At 42.7% G+C, this 15,450-nt stretch overlaps 1 long non-coding RNA gene across 1 annotated transcript; it reads left to right on the top strand.

The window, feature by feature from the left end:
• The first annotated feature begins 10,773 nt into the window (after nt 1-10,773).
• Nucleotides 10,774-14,142, top strand: LOC148187719 (uncharacterized). The gene is made up of 2 exons (XR_015778408.1): nt 10,774-12,663; nt 13,362-14,142. It is a non-coding gene; the product is annotated as an uncharacterized LOC148187719 (long non-coding RNA).
• Nucleotides 14,143-15,450: the final 1,308 nt, after the last annotated feature.

Here is a 15,450-nt window from a genome sequence, read left to right as displayed (position 1 = left end):
CTTATTGTCTGAGCTTGCTTCATTTGAGTGATTAAGTTACACAGGACTGTGGGACAGATGAGCAGATAGGGGCTCGCTGTGCTCTGATGCGCAGGCTTGTTGTGACGGCTCAGGAGACTTGATTTACGCTGCACAACATAAGTAGGCTACTGTTTCACGCTGCAGGACGGCAGCCTTTTCTGCTCACATGCCTTTTTCGTGATTCATGGAAAAGCATGGGCGGAAAAAAACCAAAACAAGACACATTGTCCCAAATTTCAGTTTGTGCTGGAACTGGAACTGATTGCAGCATACAGAAATAGGTGCCAAGTCATGTTCAGTCAGCTGGAATTTGTTGAGACAGTAATGTGAGAAAGTGCATGATTGTCAACATGATACTATAGTGTAACTACTGTTGTGTAACCACAAATTTAGCTGAAATTCACCCCTCTGAATAATAGCTTTTATACTGGTGCCACATATTTTTCAAGCGTGTATGCAAAAAGTGTTATGAGGGTTTTTATTCTAGACAAACCTGTGATTTTCAAATAATTCAATGCACAAAGCAGTTGATAAACCACACATTATGAATAAAATCTGCAAGCTATCTCAAAGCATGAATTAGGTGCATCAGCACTGCAGCAACACCCCTTTACTATCACGGATACTAGGACATGCTTCCACATGCTAAGAGCAGAATTCTGCCTCGGTATGCAACGTGTGCTCTCTCAGAGTAAACAATAACGCTGTTGCTGCCTTACATGCCAACCTTGTCTGCATCTCTTCAGATATGCAAATTTAATTGTTGCAGATTCATGGCAGCACGGCCATAAAAACAGCAATTCTGTCTCCGTAATGGCGAGCAGGCAGCCAGACTCATCTCTACAAGCAATGAGCGTCTTATGGGGTCGTTATGTGGCAGTTACTGTGTCTGCAGAAGTAGAGAAGCAATCTTGAGACTTGTTTTTTTGCTCCCTCAGACAAAGAAATCTCACTCCCGTGTAGCTGACACTGCAGCAAGCGGACACTGACATGGAGATTCATATCTAGCAGAGAGGGAGGCTTGGTGTAGTAGGGGGGGTTGCGTAATTATTTGAGACATAATCTGCTTCCTGCTCGTGTTTTATCAAGCTGTCAGTGCAGCAACCCAAAATTCAGCAAGAGCACGCAGATTGTTTTTTTTTTTTTTTTAGGTGATTAAATGCCTGCAGACGGCTCATGCGTTGTTGCTTCATTGTGCTTTGGTGCCCATGAATCTGTTCAGCTGGGCATTTATTGATCCTACTGCACTGACAGATGAATGAATGTTTTTTGTCGGCACCTCAAAGTCTTAACAGGGATTACCCACTCTGTAATAAGCTGTATGGTGTCTTGATTAATTGATTGATTCATAATGTTGAATATAAACACAGCCCTTACTGTTTAACCAACAAAGAAGGGCATGGGCCTTTCTCGTCCCCTAATTCACAAACTCTCATCCGAACATTTACAGCAAATACCCACTTTTTTGATGTGAATTTTCAGCTGCAAGGCTTCTGACTGACAGAAACCTGTTTTTTCACAAGAGCACATTTTGGAGACAACTGTTTGTTTATAGTCTCTTTCCGTTCTTTGGAGAGTTATCTTATCAGTTGGACTTTAAACGCAGCCCAGTTTGATAAAGGTTAACACTTCAATGTGCTCACCAGCAACACACCCACTCCATATTCCATCTCCGATACTGTTCCCTGTGATTTTCTTTTTTTATTATTATTAGTCTGCACTTTGCCCTACTTGTCCCTTATGACAGCGTGCTCGGAGCCAAATTGAAATTGCCACATCCGAGATTATCAGAGATGAAAGGCAGGTTTTTGTAACCTGGCATGAGGCATGATGCAACGAGGCTCAAGAGTACATCTCTCTCTCTCTCTTCCCGTAAAGATTTATCACAGCCGATACCTGTTTGTTCAGTGCTGACTAAAATAGCCTGCGCAGCATCTAATACAGTGATAATGTGTCCCTGGAAGTGGCTCTGTCATAACACAATGCTCTGGTGTTGCATAGTTACCAGAGAAATCGGTGTACAGCAGATGCTCCAGTGCAGCCTGTCGATTTTTTTTATACAGGAGGGAACATAATGGGAAGATTTTCAGTAAACAAGCAGCGTGTGAAGACAAGGTCACGCAGAGTTGACGGCATGAAGTTGAATTTTTATGATTATATTTTTTTTTATGGTTAAGTGAAACAATCTCGTCTGTTTCCAGTATAATCATGTAAAAGCCCTTTGTGGTTAATGACTCACAGGCTTTCTTTTTGTTTACTTATAAGAACCTTCGGGGATTTTTAATGTTTAAGCTCCTGCTTATGAGACAAACCTTGTTTGACTTTGATGTGCTCTTACCCTGGAACCATTTTATGGAAAACCTAGTAAGACACAGCGTCTGAGCCAGGTGAAGTCCAGGTGAAACTAATATCACCTCGGGCAAAGATTAATTTAGATTCCTCCTCCTTCCGCTGCTTTATTATAGCAGCTTTTGTCTGAAGCTACGCAACATTTAAGCTTACAGTCGAGCAGACCGACAGAAATATTTCTCCAACTCAGACTATCAAGCTGCTGCAACACTAATCAATGGTCATAAAATCCCTCATTGACTGTTTGATTGATTTACTTGACACGGTTTTGTTAATCAAGCTAAGTGAAAGGCAATAACAGATAGGTGACGCAGAGATTCTGTTGCCTCCCCGTCTCTCTCTTTAATGGTTAACTAAACTGTAGGCTGGTATGTAGTGTTACACAAAGATGTTGATGTGGTAGTAAAGCCATAAGTGGGTTGGTCATAGTTCATATTTGTTGTCTTCGGAGCATGCGGTGAGTTCTTTCTAGCCTGCTCAGATAAGCATGTGTTTGATGTTTCTGGTTCAATTACGCTGCCTTAAAGGGACAGTACACCACAAAATCAAAAAATATGTATTTTCCTCTCACTTGTGGACCTTTTTATTAAGTTGTTTTAGTTTGAGTTGCCGAGTATATCAGCTGTAGATATGTCTGCCTTCTCTCAAAGATGCACTTGGATAGTGTGCATTTACTGCTAGCTCACTGAGCTAGCTGACATTACAGCTCAGCCGCGGAGGGCGCAATTCATTTTCACTTCATGGGCTGTCACGAGCACCAGCCTCTCTTCCATGAGTAAATGCACACTTCCTTCTGCGCAATGATACATTTGGTGGCTGTAGTTGAGTGGAAAGAAATAGTTCCTACATGAAAGTCCTGTGGATTATTTTGAGTGACCAGGTCATGGTGAGTTTTTCAAAAAAAAAAAAGAAAAGTTTTTTGGTGCTTTGAGCACCACAAGCCGAGTGCCATCTAGTTCCATTATATTGGAAAAAAGGCAGACACTTCTAAGGCTGATATCTCCAACACTCAGCAACTCACACCAAAACCATCTAGATTGATAAATAACACTACAGTTAACGGGAAAAATATGTATTTTTCAATTTTAGGGTGCAGTGTCCCTTTAATGTTGATAACAATACTCTAAAATTACACAAAATATGACCTATAAATGACATTTATAGTAATTTGTTTTGTTAGAAAGAGGATACCACTAATGCTTATGACATGTACATTGACGAGCGTTATAAATTCTAATCCTTAGGCGTTTATTTTACATTAAAACATTGAATATGGTCCAGTGGGTGGGTGGAGGGAGGGGAGGCCTGTGTGAAAGACGGTGAAGCACTCGATGTAGCCAGCTGTTTCACTAATGAATCTATGTTTAGCACAATAAATCAAGAGGCATGCTCGTGCTGCTGTAATCCCCTGAAAGCGAACGGAGACAGGGACGCGCCAAAAGGAGAATCTGGTCCACATTTCTCCCCTCCCAGTATAACTGATCTGCACAGATAATTTTAGACCTGTCAGGGAAAACAAGGTCACAGCAAATGTTGTATCGAGGACACGCTCGGATCTGCCTCTTTTTCTTTTCATCAATCATATTTTCCCTTTGGAGTTCGGGCTCGGTGCTCCTGTGAGACTAGTAATGACGGTTTCTCTTCTCAGCACCGGGGGAGAAGCTGGAGCTCCAACCAGCAATTAGGAGGAGCACGGCTGAATCCGCAGGATGTGTAAAATTTCCCTTCTGATTCTTGGCTTGGTCCACAGTGGGGGGTTTTACATCTGACTGGTCTGGCCTGGTTACCGTGAAGGCCTGCAAAGTTAAGATGATTACAATGCAGAGTGCCAAATTTGTTTTCTCTCAGACTGGTATGAGACCCAATTACTGTGAAAAGGACTTTGAATCATTTGGTGTTTTTCTGTGCTGGAGTTCAATGAGTTTGAATCTTTTGTGTATAGCAGCTCTTTTTTTCTATCAGCTAGAAAGAAAAACAGCATCTTTTAGAGGTCACACAAACAGTGTTTTCACTTCACTTTTCAGTGAAATGTCTTTCCCTTCTCCTCACGTTGCCCTTCATGTTTTTTCTCTGCATTTCTTTACACACCGTCATCATACTTTGTGAACCTAATTTTCAATTTTTTTCTCGCAATCTAAGATCTGTGTCTGCCCCCCCCCCCATGCTCCCTTTTCTCTGTGACTGGCGGTTACGCTCACTCTCGATATTCCTGTATTCCTCCTTTCTGCTGTGGTGTTGCTGTGAATCAAGTCTGTGAAATGGAAATGAGGACTCTCTCGCTCTCTCGCTCTCTCTCTCTCAGCCTCCCTCTCTTTCCAGACATCAAAACGAGGCTATGCCTCCAATGTTTTTCTCAGATCTTGGAGTGCTGCCAAATCTTATAAGTGGAGCAGAGAGAGAGAGAGGGAGAGGTGGAGGAAGAGAGTGAGCAGAATGCAGAGGAAGGAGAGGGGGCGCAGGACAAAAAGATGAAAGGAGAGAGGATGAAAAATGAACAAGGGAATGAGGCAACGTGAGAGATGAGGACAAAGCATGGGACTGATCCAAGAGCATTTGGGCTTTTTCTCATATTATAGCCGAGCGCAGCACAATCCCCTTTTTTTTCTGCTGAGCAACTACTCCTAGCTTCTGGCTCGGGATCAGCTGATAAGATGGCGTGCTGCTACTATGCCAAATGAAAAATAGGGAGGCGAGAGAGGGGAGTGTTATCTCCTGCAGTCGAGAAGCTTCGGTACATAACAATATGGCTGTAGAATATGGCCACGAGGGGCTCTAAATATACTCCATTTGTGGAATTTGTGATGTAAAAATAGCCCTGCAGCTTCTACCAGATCTAATCGTGTAAAACAAAAGCCATGACTTACCATTTTCTCTGACTGAACTCTACCTTCCAGACATATATTTTGGGCCTCTGGGAGGGGCAGTAGTAAGATGCTTGTTGCCACCTCTGACATGCCGAGCTAAAGTTAGATTTAGCCGTCAATATGAGCCGTGCTAAAAGTAAACAGCAACTCGCAAAGCTTAACTCTAGAAGGCTCCTCAGCCAGCTGCTCTCGCTGCACTTTGGCAAAATCACAAATGAGAGGTTCATCAACATGCAGTGTGTATTCTGAAAGACAGTGAGCCAGACCTTTTCAAAAACACTGATGCAATCATAGTGATTGACTGTCTGCTGGTGTGTCTCTGTGGCCCGTGAATGGGCTTTTGGCTGAGCTGTCAGCTTTGTGGTGGTTGTGGCATGTGTGTATGTGTGTAAAAGCATAGAGAGGGGGGGTAGCAGGTGACTGTCTGTCCCCTCTGCACCCCTGAGGTGCTTGTTTAGTCAGCTGAGAGCCTGGATTCAAATGGATGTGATGGCTCGTGAGGGCCATCTGTGCACAGCCTTTTAAGCTGAATAATGACACAAAGCCCCATGTAGGGAAACGCAGAATGTGCCTGAAGTCACGATATGGAGGTCAATGGGCTGGGACAGAGATCCATGTTAAGATAAAAGGGGAAAATCACAGCTACAGTGATGGTAAAATGCTGCTGACCATATGAATGCGTCTTTGCTTTGCTGGTCTGTGAAGGGCCTAATGAGGGGCCGGGCTGGTGGGCTGATGAATGGCTCAGTTTCTGGGGTGTGTCAGCAGATCTGCGGTGATGTATTATGGGATGCTCATTTCCTCCTGTCCCTGTCTGTTCTTCGCTCGCTCCTCTGTAGGGCCTAAGCCATGGACAATTATCGCCAGTTCAAGCTGGGACATGGAGCTCCATGTCTGCATGCAACGAAATCAGCCGCCTCCTTTGTAACCGCACAATTAAACTTTCACCATCGCGTTGCCAACCAACAAAGCACCACAAAAAAAAAATGTCTAAGGCAACTTTTATGTGCTGCATAAACCCAGGATTCCTGAGAGATCCTCAGTGTGTTGTACATCGCCTTTCATCTCCTCGAAGGCATACAGTTGTCAGAAGATAAGAACAACACTCTTAGATATTCTGTCACTTGTGTTTTTATCTGGGAATACGACGTGCACACACACATGCATATCATCACATGCACACTAATACCCATCCGCAACCTCGCTGTAGTTTCTTTGTATGTTACATAACTGTGAGTGGGAACAATTTCTCCTCTGAGTGCTAATGTTGTTGTCAATCAAGGCTTTATAGTGGCAGCCACTGCACAATCTCTGCAGAGGCAGAATAAAGCTTTTATCGCCTTTGTTCGCCCTCCCTTGCCAGTCAAAATGTTCTATTCTCTTGCTTTTACCTCCACCTCTTCCTCCCTCTCTTTGTGTCTGCGTGTGTTGGAAATAATTTTCTCGAGAAGTGTTTACGTTGTCTCCCCGCCATGGAACATTTGAGTTGGCGTTAAGGAGCGAGAGGAGGTCAGGTCAGCGGAGAGAACAAGCAGGGCCTGTGTTTGACAGGTGTGTGCTATTATTGGAGTCGGTGACTTCGAGTGTATTACACAACTGTGTCGCTCGGACAGGTTTATTTAGACCGCTAGCAGAGCCTTCGGAGTATCTGATAACTCGGGCAGAGCATGTCACAACAGGTGTCGGGAGGGTGGGGTGGAGGGATAATGGTACAGTAAATAAGAGGAGGGTTTTTATAGCTTAAGGTTGATCTCAAATGTGGAGCGCGTGGAGAAAGCATGCCCAAATTTAATTTTGCGGCGCTGGCACAAAGACGATCCAGTTGGTTGGATCCAACAAAAGCACACTTGTATTTAGCCATCATCAAATAAAGTATGCTAATGACAGGTTGTGCTCGATATACTGTATACATGTCTGCTTCTCTGTAATGATATAATCACAGAGCAGGAACAGCTCCCCTCCCTTGTCCTCCGCTTTGGCTGGAATGTGGAGGGGGAGAAAAATGATCCAATGTCATCCGGAGTGATGGAAGCTTCTCTGTTGAGCCAGAGGGATATGTTCAGGGGAGGGAGGGGAGGGAGGGGAGGGAGGGGAGAGGGGGGAGAGGGGGGAGAGCGGATATTTCTGGTTGAGTGTGAGTTTGAGTAAGTCCGGGCACCAAGCCAAGCATGCCGATGGAGGGGAAGGGAGGGGCGGGAGAAAGGAGCGAGATAGAAACCCTTTTGGGCTGGCGCACTGTCAGCTTCACTAGCACACAGCTGCTTCTGGAAAATTCTGCACCCTGCCCTACTAAACCACCAGGCATGACATGAATAACAAGAATGGCCTAGCCGTCAACAGCAGATACTTTTTCTTTTGACGTGGGCCTAACAGACTGGTACAAATGCCCTGGCCTTGCACATAGTGGAAAAATCAACAATGAGGGGGACACCGGGGCACAATGTGGAAACGAAATCCTGGGTTTAGAAGGCTTTGTCTGGACAAGGACGCAGTTGACACAGACCCTGAGGGCTTTGGAAAAGGCTGTGTAACAAAATGCCAACTGATGTGTTTTGATGGGGTTACTTGTTCACCAGCCAGTCACTAATTGGAAAGTAAGGACGCACTAAATTGCTTTCACGCCAGTTCACATTGGACGCAGAAGCACCCCGATATGTTAACTGTCACGTAGCAGTCGCCTGGCCGTTAACACCAAGAGTGCATTTCTCCGTGTCGGTCAGCAGTGACTCTCCTTCTTTGCTCCTTTTCTAATAACACAGAGAGCAATGTCCCTTTCTCTTTGTCCCTGCTTGCTTGTGTTTCTCTGGCTGTATGTGCCTGTGACTCTGTGTGTCGGCCGACTCTCTCCCTCTGTTTAGACACAACTGACAACCATTGTGGAAGCATTGGATGCATATTTTATTTATCGTGATCAAATCATTCATATCTAATCGTATCATATCATATCTAATATAGCATTTCTGTCATTCATAATAGAGTGTTTTCCTGCAAGATTGGCTCGCAGCTCTCTGAAAAAATAGACCAGACACCAAAAATATAGCTGCCATGGAACTCGGGGCTGCGGCGCATCCAGTGTGAACAGTTTGACTTCTAAATACAGGAGCTGAAAGCAAGCAGTGGGCACTGTGAACTCAGCATTAGTCAGCAGTTTTTGCAAATTTATTTTGATTTATGCAAAGCAGCAAAACAAAGCTTGCATGCATTCCTGTGTTTTTAAATCACCAGTCAACACTTCTCCCAAGTCTAAGTACAGCCTTAGCAGCAGCATTGCTGTGCAGATGAGATAATGCCAGCCCGTATGCGTCCACGAGGTTGTTAGCCATGCACAACCCTCCCTGGTGTTGACATTTCCCTGCCCAACCTGTCTGAACACATAAGGCCACGCAGGCTCCTCTCAGGCTGTCTGTATCCATGGCTGATAAAGAGGTGAGTCACCCGCTCATCTATCCTGCTCTCCCTGGCAGTACTCTTACCCTTAACCCCCATCATCCTCGTTCACAAGGCCTTATGTGTACATACAGCACATGGTGGATTGTATGAATAGCAGCGACCGCGTGGCTCGCCACTGACACCTGACATTTTCATGCCCCAGCAAGCCGCTGATACATTTGGCGCTTGGCACGCATTCTTCTCCTGGGTTTATCCATCTGTTGATGTAGGGCCCAACCCCCCAGCCGCTACTATGTTCTTGTAACATAACACGAGGCTCGCCTTTCCCTCTATTCATCTTAACATGCAAGCACTGCATGGCACAGCCTTCGCCCCTCCCTCCTCCATGTTTTTCTCCCTGGCTCTTACTCGCTCTCCCTCCCCGTCGTGCTGTCTTTCTTTCCCTCACACATATACACACGCGCACACGCACACACACACACACACACACACACACACACTACACAATCCACCCAAGTCATTAGTCTTCAGATTGGCATTCAGCTGGTCTCAGAAACCCACCAAGATGGAGAACAAAAAAGTGAGATGGGAATTGCGTGAAGCCGGAGTGATAGTGCTGGCAAAAGACAGAATGTAAGATTGTGTGCAGGCAGGGTGCTTCCTGGCTGCCTGCCAACCTCCAGCAGCAGCACTGCAGCATGTCAATATGTCCGTTGCCAGGGAAACAAGCAGAGCACACACAGCAACACAGTCCATAGAAAACCTTATCGTTACACTTTTCCACAGTTTTTCTTTTGAATTTAAAATGCTCAATGAAATTGTATGGCTCCCCTGTCCAGCGAGGGGCATCGCCAGCAGAGTTCCCATTAAACCCTCCGTCCAGATCCAAACCTCCCTCTGCACAGGGGTTGCAGACAACCAGTAGGAGTCGCTAGTAGTGCAACAACATGGTTGTGATCCCTAACTGGCTTCCCACCCATGAAAAGGGCCAATTGTGCTCATTGAACATGTAAGCAAGCCCCAAATATCACGTCTGATATGGATGAATCTACACTTGCACACAGTATTTCCAGCCACTACGGAGCTACTTTATAGAGATAGAACGAAAGTAGGACAGACATTGTAAATTATGTGTTGGCATTGCAATTAAAATTGCTGGAGTGGGTTAACTTCCTTATGAAGCTATAGACAAAATTTGCAGAAGAGTTGCCTGTTATTAAAAAAGCATTTTGTCATGTTTGAAATATTATTATTTCCCTTTTTGCAATTTAGTTTTTGTTGAAACATGATGTAATGTTACTGCAGTAAGGTGATGTATATGACATTTAGAGCATTGATATAGCAGTAAACCACGATCTTCTGTGTGAAGACTGGGTGGCATAATGGCATCCTGAGCAGATAATGGGGTCACACTCCCTCTCTGTTTGTTGTAATTAGAGATTTGTTGTTGGGGCAGACAGTCTGTCCACACATGTATATTGGTGCATGTGAGTCCCTGTGTGTGTATCCCACTAACAAGCTCACTCATTAGGGTTGCTATGGTAATACATTTTCATGGTACTTACAGTTTCAGAATATGCAACAGTATCACAGTATACACTATTACATAATAATAATGATAATAATAATAATAATAATCGCAAAACTGCAACAACCGCACTCTGGTTCACTTTCAGGTTAATACCATTAGCGCAGTTCACACTGTTAACTGTTAGCACCATTCATACTGTTAGCAACATTAGCTGCTATCTGCTGACTCAGCCACCTCCATGTTGAGAGCTATGTGCAGACAATCACAGTTAAGACTGAAAAATAGATAAGTTCTTAATGTTGCATACAACTCTTTTGAAAAAATGCATTAATATCTTTAAGAGAATAAATAAATGTAATTTTATTTGTCTTTTTATGTTGCAAATGCGTCCTTCGTTGGCTCTGCAGGGTGTCTGTGTCCTCCCTGTTCCTGTTATCAGGTCGGTGATTGTACCCTGCAGCAAACAGCTTGGCTGTGAGTTATTACTGGCAGGGGTATACTCCTCCATCAGGCATTGTGAAAGAATGACCTCAGATACATCAGGCAGAGCGGTGGCTCTGTTGCAAAGTCACAACTTGCAACATAAGTCATACGTTTTAGTCTGTTGAGCCACAAAGTGCCTCAGCAACCTAATCAGTCTGTCTCGAGCTATGACCTTGATCAGAGCTGCCTTCTCTATCTCTCTGAAGACACCATAATGCTTTATTCCATTCAATAGTGATAAAGTAAAACATACATATTTCAGTGTTTTCTTTGAGCTGTGATACGATCTGTCACTCTGGAACAGCCTGTATTGTGCTCTGTTTAAAGCATATACTTTGTAATACAAGCTGTCTAAAGTGACCTCGGCCAGAAATTGCAACCCTTTTATCTCTCAGCTCTGCCTGTGTTGTTGCTTTTTTATGAATAGGCCATGACTTACAAATAAATAAACAGATACAAAATTAACTATTTGAACATAAGCCCTTAAATGCCACTGATTAGCTTACAATCTAATAATCATCTGATTACAACACAGTGATGGCAGATTGTCTTTATACCTTCATGTTAGAGAGTCTTTTTCTTTCGAGTGAATATCTCTGTGTAGTTGAAGGACAGCTAAAGGACAACTCTGTCAGCCACACCTAGCCTGGCACTGTTATCCAAGTCTGGCTCCGTCTGTGCTCGTATCACTGGAGGGGAAAGGGGGTGTGCCAACTATAGCGCCTTAGTACTTTTCAGAGCTCTATCTACGCCTGTGAGTGGTCTAACAGCTGCTGCTGCAGTGTCTGAGCTTGCTCGGGGATGCAGATGAAAGTGCTGATGTGTCCTGTTATTTTGGGTTGTGTGTTGCCCTGGAGGCCAAGGAATTTTTGGAAGAGACTGGGCAAGATTGTTAAGGGGGTGGGGCGGTGCCCAGAGGGGATCTTAGCTGAGAGTTTCTCCCAGAATGCAATGTGACCCTCATTGCCACATGGCGCTGTGGGAATCCTGGGGGGGGTGTGGAATTGCTGACAGTACCAGGCTGAGCGATGGGCACAGACATGAGCACAAAGATTGATGTCTCTGATGATTGGCGGTATTTCTGGCTGTCTTTTGTACTTGAAGGGAGGGGCTGCTGATGGCCTGTCATGCTCTAAGTTTCACATGGTTTGATAGAAACTACACTTTATCTCGAGTTTCAAAGCCATTCTTGACATTGAAAACAAAACTATCTCACCTCAAAGTCCATGTAGTAGTAGCACATGATCTTCATCAGCAGATGGAGTCTGTACTTTGAAACTGAGCTTGTAAGACAACACAGAGGAGAAGCTTCAAAGTCCCCTTCCAGACACATTTTAATGTATGTATAAAAAAAACCAAAGTGATATGACTAATATTTTGTTTAGTTATCTTTCCCACAAAAAAGTAAATAAAAACACCTAGTTGATGGACGTTGTCAGCTTGAAATAATTTAAAGTCATACATCAGGCTTTCAATCCTTTATTGTATTAATAATTTGAAACTCATGTTTATAAAGTATACATGTTTTAGCCCTATACATGTTTTATCTATATTATGTCATACTACTATAATGAGCAGTAGCACTCATGTTTGACAAAATAAATGACAAAACAAACTGGGGATGAGGGAGTATGCCATTATCTGTATCTGTATTTGTATCAGTTTAACAAAAAAATGATCAGTGTCCATATCTAAACTCGTAATGGGCGGAGTTTAAACCAAACGTAAATAAAATACAGGGTTAAAAAAAAATCAAAAATGTATTAAAACGGTGTAATGTCCCTTTACAAACAGACGGTGAAAGATTAGCCAATCAGGAACGATAGTCCCTCCCCTAGCTGATCTTGATTGGCAGGTCACGACGTCGTTACGTTATCCTGCGTGTGTATGAGGAAAAGATTTAAAGTAAATAGAGTAGATAAAAGTGAAAGTACCAGCAAGTTAATGAACCAACACAGAAAGCAAACTAAGGAGCAGCAACCGGGAGCTCGGGAAAAGTCCGGTTTTCCACCTCTGTTTATCTCGGTAAGCTAGCAAACTGCATGATGCTAACATTGCTAACAGCGCCTGCGGTGCTACATTGCCTGCACGTTTTTTGGGTGTTGTGAAAACGTTTATTGCCTCAGCCCTGTGGTTATTGATTGTTGATGGTGTTTAAAGCTGAAAGCTGTGAATTAGCAGCCCTAATACAACCGAAAGTAGTAACCTGATGCTCAGGTTAGCTGAGTACAGCTGCATTATGTGTGTTTCTTTGTTTTAAAGATTAGCTTAGTGAATTTCACAGCACTGGTAGTAAAGAGAAGGTAATTAAAAATACCAAATTGTTTTTTGCATGATGATTTTATTATTATTTTAAGTGTTTGAATTCTGCTGTGGGTAGATATAATATTGTATGTTTTTGATATGTCTACTTTCATTTAGTATGAGGGTTGCAAACTAATATAGGGTGAAGTAGAGCCTGATGCTATTGCACATGGTTAATATAGGCTGTTATTGAATTAGTACCACAGTGTGTGATGGTATATGCTGGTTTTTGAGTATGGTGATTCAGAAATTGAACTGAGATGTAAAGTTTTAAACTAGAGTGTGATAAATAGGCCTGAACATGCTACCATTGAGTATTATACAGCATATGGTGCTTGGTGTTACATGGTTATTATGCTTTAGTATTATTGTTGTACAACATATAGAACATAATCTTAAAGTCCTGTTTCCAAAAACAGGTCAGGTCTTACGGACAGAGTGAGAACCACTCAGAAGATCCCTTTCCATTGATGGCGAGCCTCCCAGTGTGATCCTGACAGGTCGTAGAACCGACCCATCGCATACTTCACCTGGTGGTAGGACGGTGCCAGTCGCCTGGACTGCTACACGCATTCATCCAAGATTGCATACATTTTAAAGGAGAACCACTGACAGTGGATTGACTAACACTAAAAGTGATCACAAAACAGACAGACTTAAAGGACTATTGACAAAAACAAAAACTCATTTATTTTAAAGGGCCCATTTTTAATTTTTTTTCATACATGTTTATGCAAATATGTTTCAAGTTGTTGCTTGCAAATTTATGTAAGTAAAAGTTACTGTTCACATCTTACCTCACCTGGTACTTTCGTTTATGGGCATAGTCTATATCACTTAGCTCCTTCCGAACCTAGCACAGTGTTACTTACACATAATGGGTTGTACAGTTACAAAAAATAGGTGTGATTTGACGAGGAGTGGGTGGGACCTATCCAGAAGCTGTTATTTTGAGCCTGAAATTTTATATGGGTTGATCAGAAGTTGCAACATTTATTATTTATACAAAAACAATTTACAAAACAATGAGTAAGAATATTAACACATTTTACTTTGAGGATCATTGTTAAAAGTACATTATCTGTACCAGATACTCGTTCATTCACTTGTTCACCTCAACATCAACATTGGCAATATGAACAAATACGACAATGCTTAATTCCTGGTTAATAAGGAAAATAAAATAACGTTTTGACTGTGCACCAAATTATATGGGAGTTTTGTGAACAAACAAAAGTTACGATTAAATTCAGTATTGCTAACAAAATGCATCATGCGTAATCTTGAGCTCTAACATACGTGTTGAGCTGCCACATGCATGTGCGTCCTCATGCAAGTGCACATGGTAAACAAAACAAATCAGCTCCGTGGCGTCACTGGAGGTCTAAAACTCCACAGGGATCTTTTAACAAAATCAATTTTAGTTGTAGTTGCAGTATTATATTTATTTATTCACAGGGACTATCATTTTTCTCTTGGCAATTGAATTTTAAAACTGTGATGTTCCTCTGACATGTTTTCTGCCTAAAGAGAGCACTCTGTCCTCCTTCTGCTCGCTCCTCAACTAGTTTCTGTCATTAAGAAAAGCTGAAATGCTGTTTCTTTCTCTGTATTTATTGATCATATCCAAATATTTAACATGGTATAATACTACTGTGCTGTTGTTGCAATAGTCTCTGTTATTGACTTGTAATTTCGGTGATACATGACTTTTAACTCCCTCTACTTAATCTAATGTACCTCGCATCTGCGAGAAGCCCCGCTGTATAACAGCAGCTGCTACATGCCTGAAATGTTAATGTCAGACATCATACCAGCATTAACTCTCTCGGCTGGCTGTAAATGTTATCATAGATCTTTGTACAGACATAACGCTCCCATTTCCATTCAGCTCACATGTGGTAGAGATATTACAGCCCGTTTGGCTCGGTGCGTGAGAGAAAGATGCCATGTCATTTACTTAATTACACGTCCCCCACGGCTCACACCTTGAAAACTACTTGATTTATTTGGTTGCCACTTACTAAAAATCGTCCAGGATTCCCAGTGTCATCTCCCTCTGTACTTCATCAGAGAAGCCTCGTCCGTGTACAATATGACACTATATTAATTAAGAGGGATACTCGCAGATTGCTCCATAAATCATTTTCATCACATTTTCATGCTCGGTCTAACATTGCAATTTGCATCTTGTTCCCCTCATAACAGAGTACACCTCTGTGGAGGAGCAGGAGGCAGAAGACTCGTGAAGGCAACAGCTTCATCGTCATGTTATCCTCAGAGGAGTTTGACAATAACTCAAGAAAGATGGATAACTGCTGACTCACTGATGTTGTTATCCTCGACATCTGGGACATTAAAGAGGCAGTTATTCCAGGTTCAAAATGAAAGTCAAATTCCGGCTTCTGACTAAAAACCCTAAAGAATCACTTGACATTATCTCCACCAAAAGAAAATATTCATCAAGTTTTTGATTTAGTTAGTGCGCCAAAATGCATTAAAGGAATA

The sequence above is a fragment of the Plectropomus leopardus genome, chromosome 13, assembly GCF_026936395.1.
Source record: "Plectropomus leopardus strain MGB_pleo_1.0 chromosome 13, ASM2693639v1, whole genome shotgun sequence".
NCBI lineage: Eukaryota > Metazoa > Chordata > Actinopteri > Perciformes > Serranidae > Plectropomus > Plectropomus leopardus.
The sequence above is the reverse complement of the archived record's forward strand: the minus strand, read 5'-3'. Positions and strand labels throughout refer to the sequence as shown.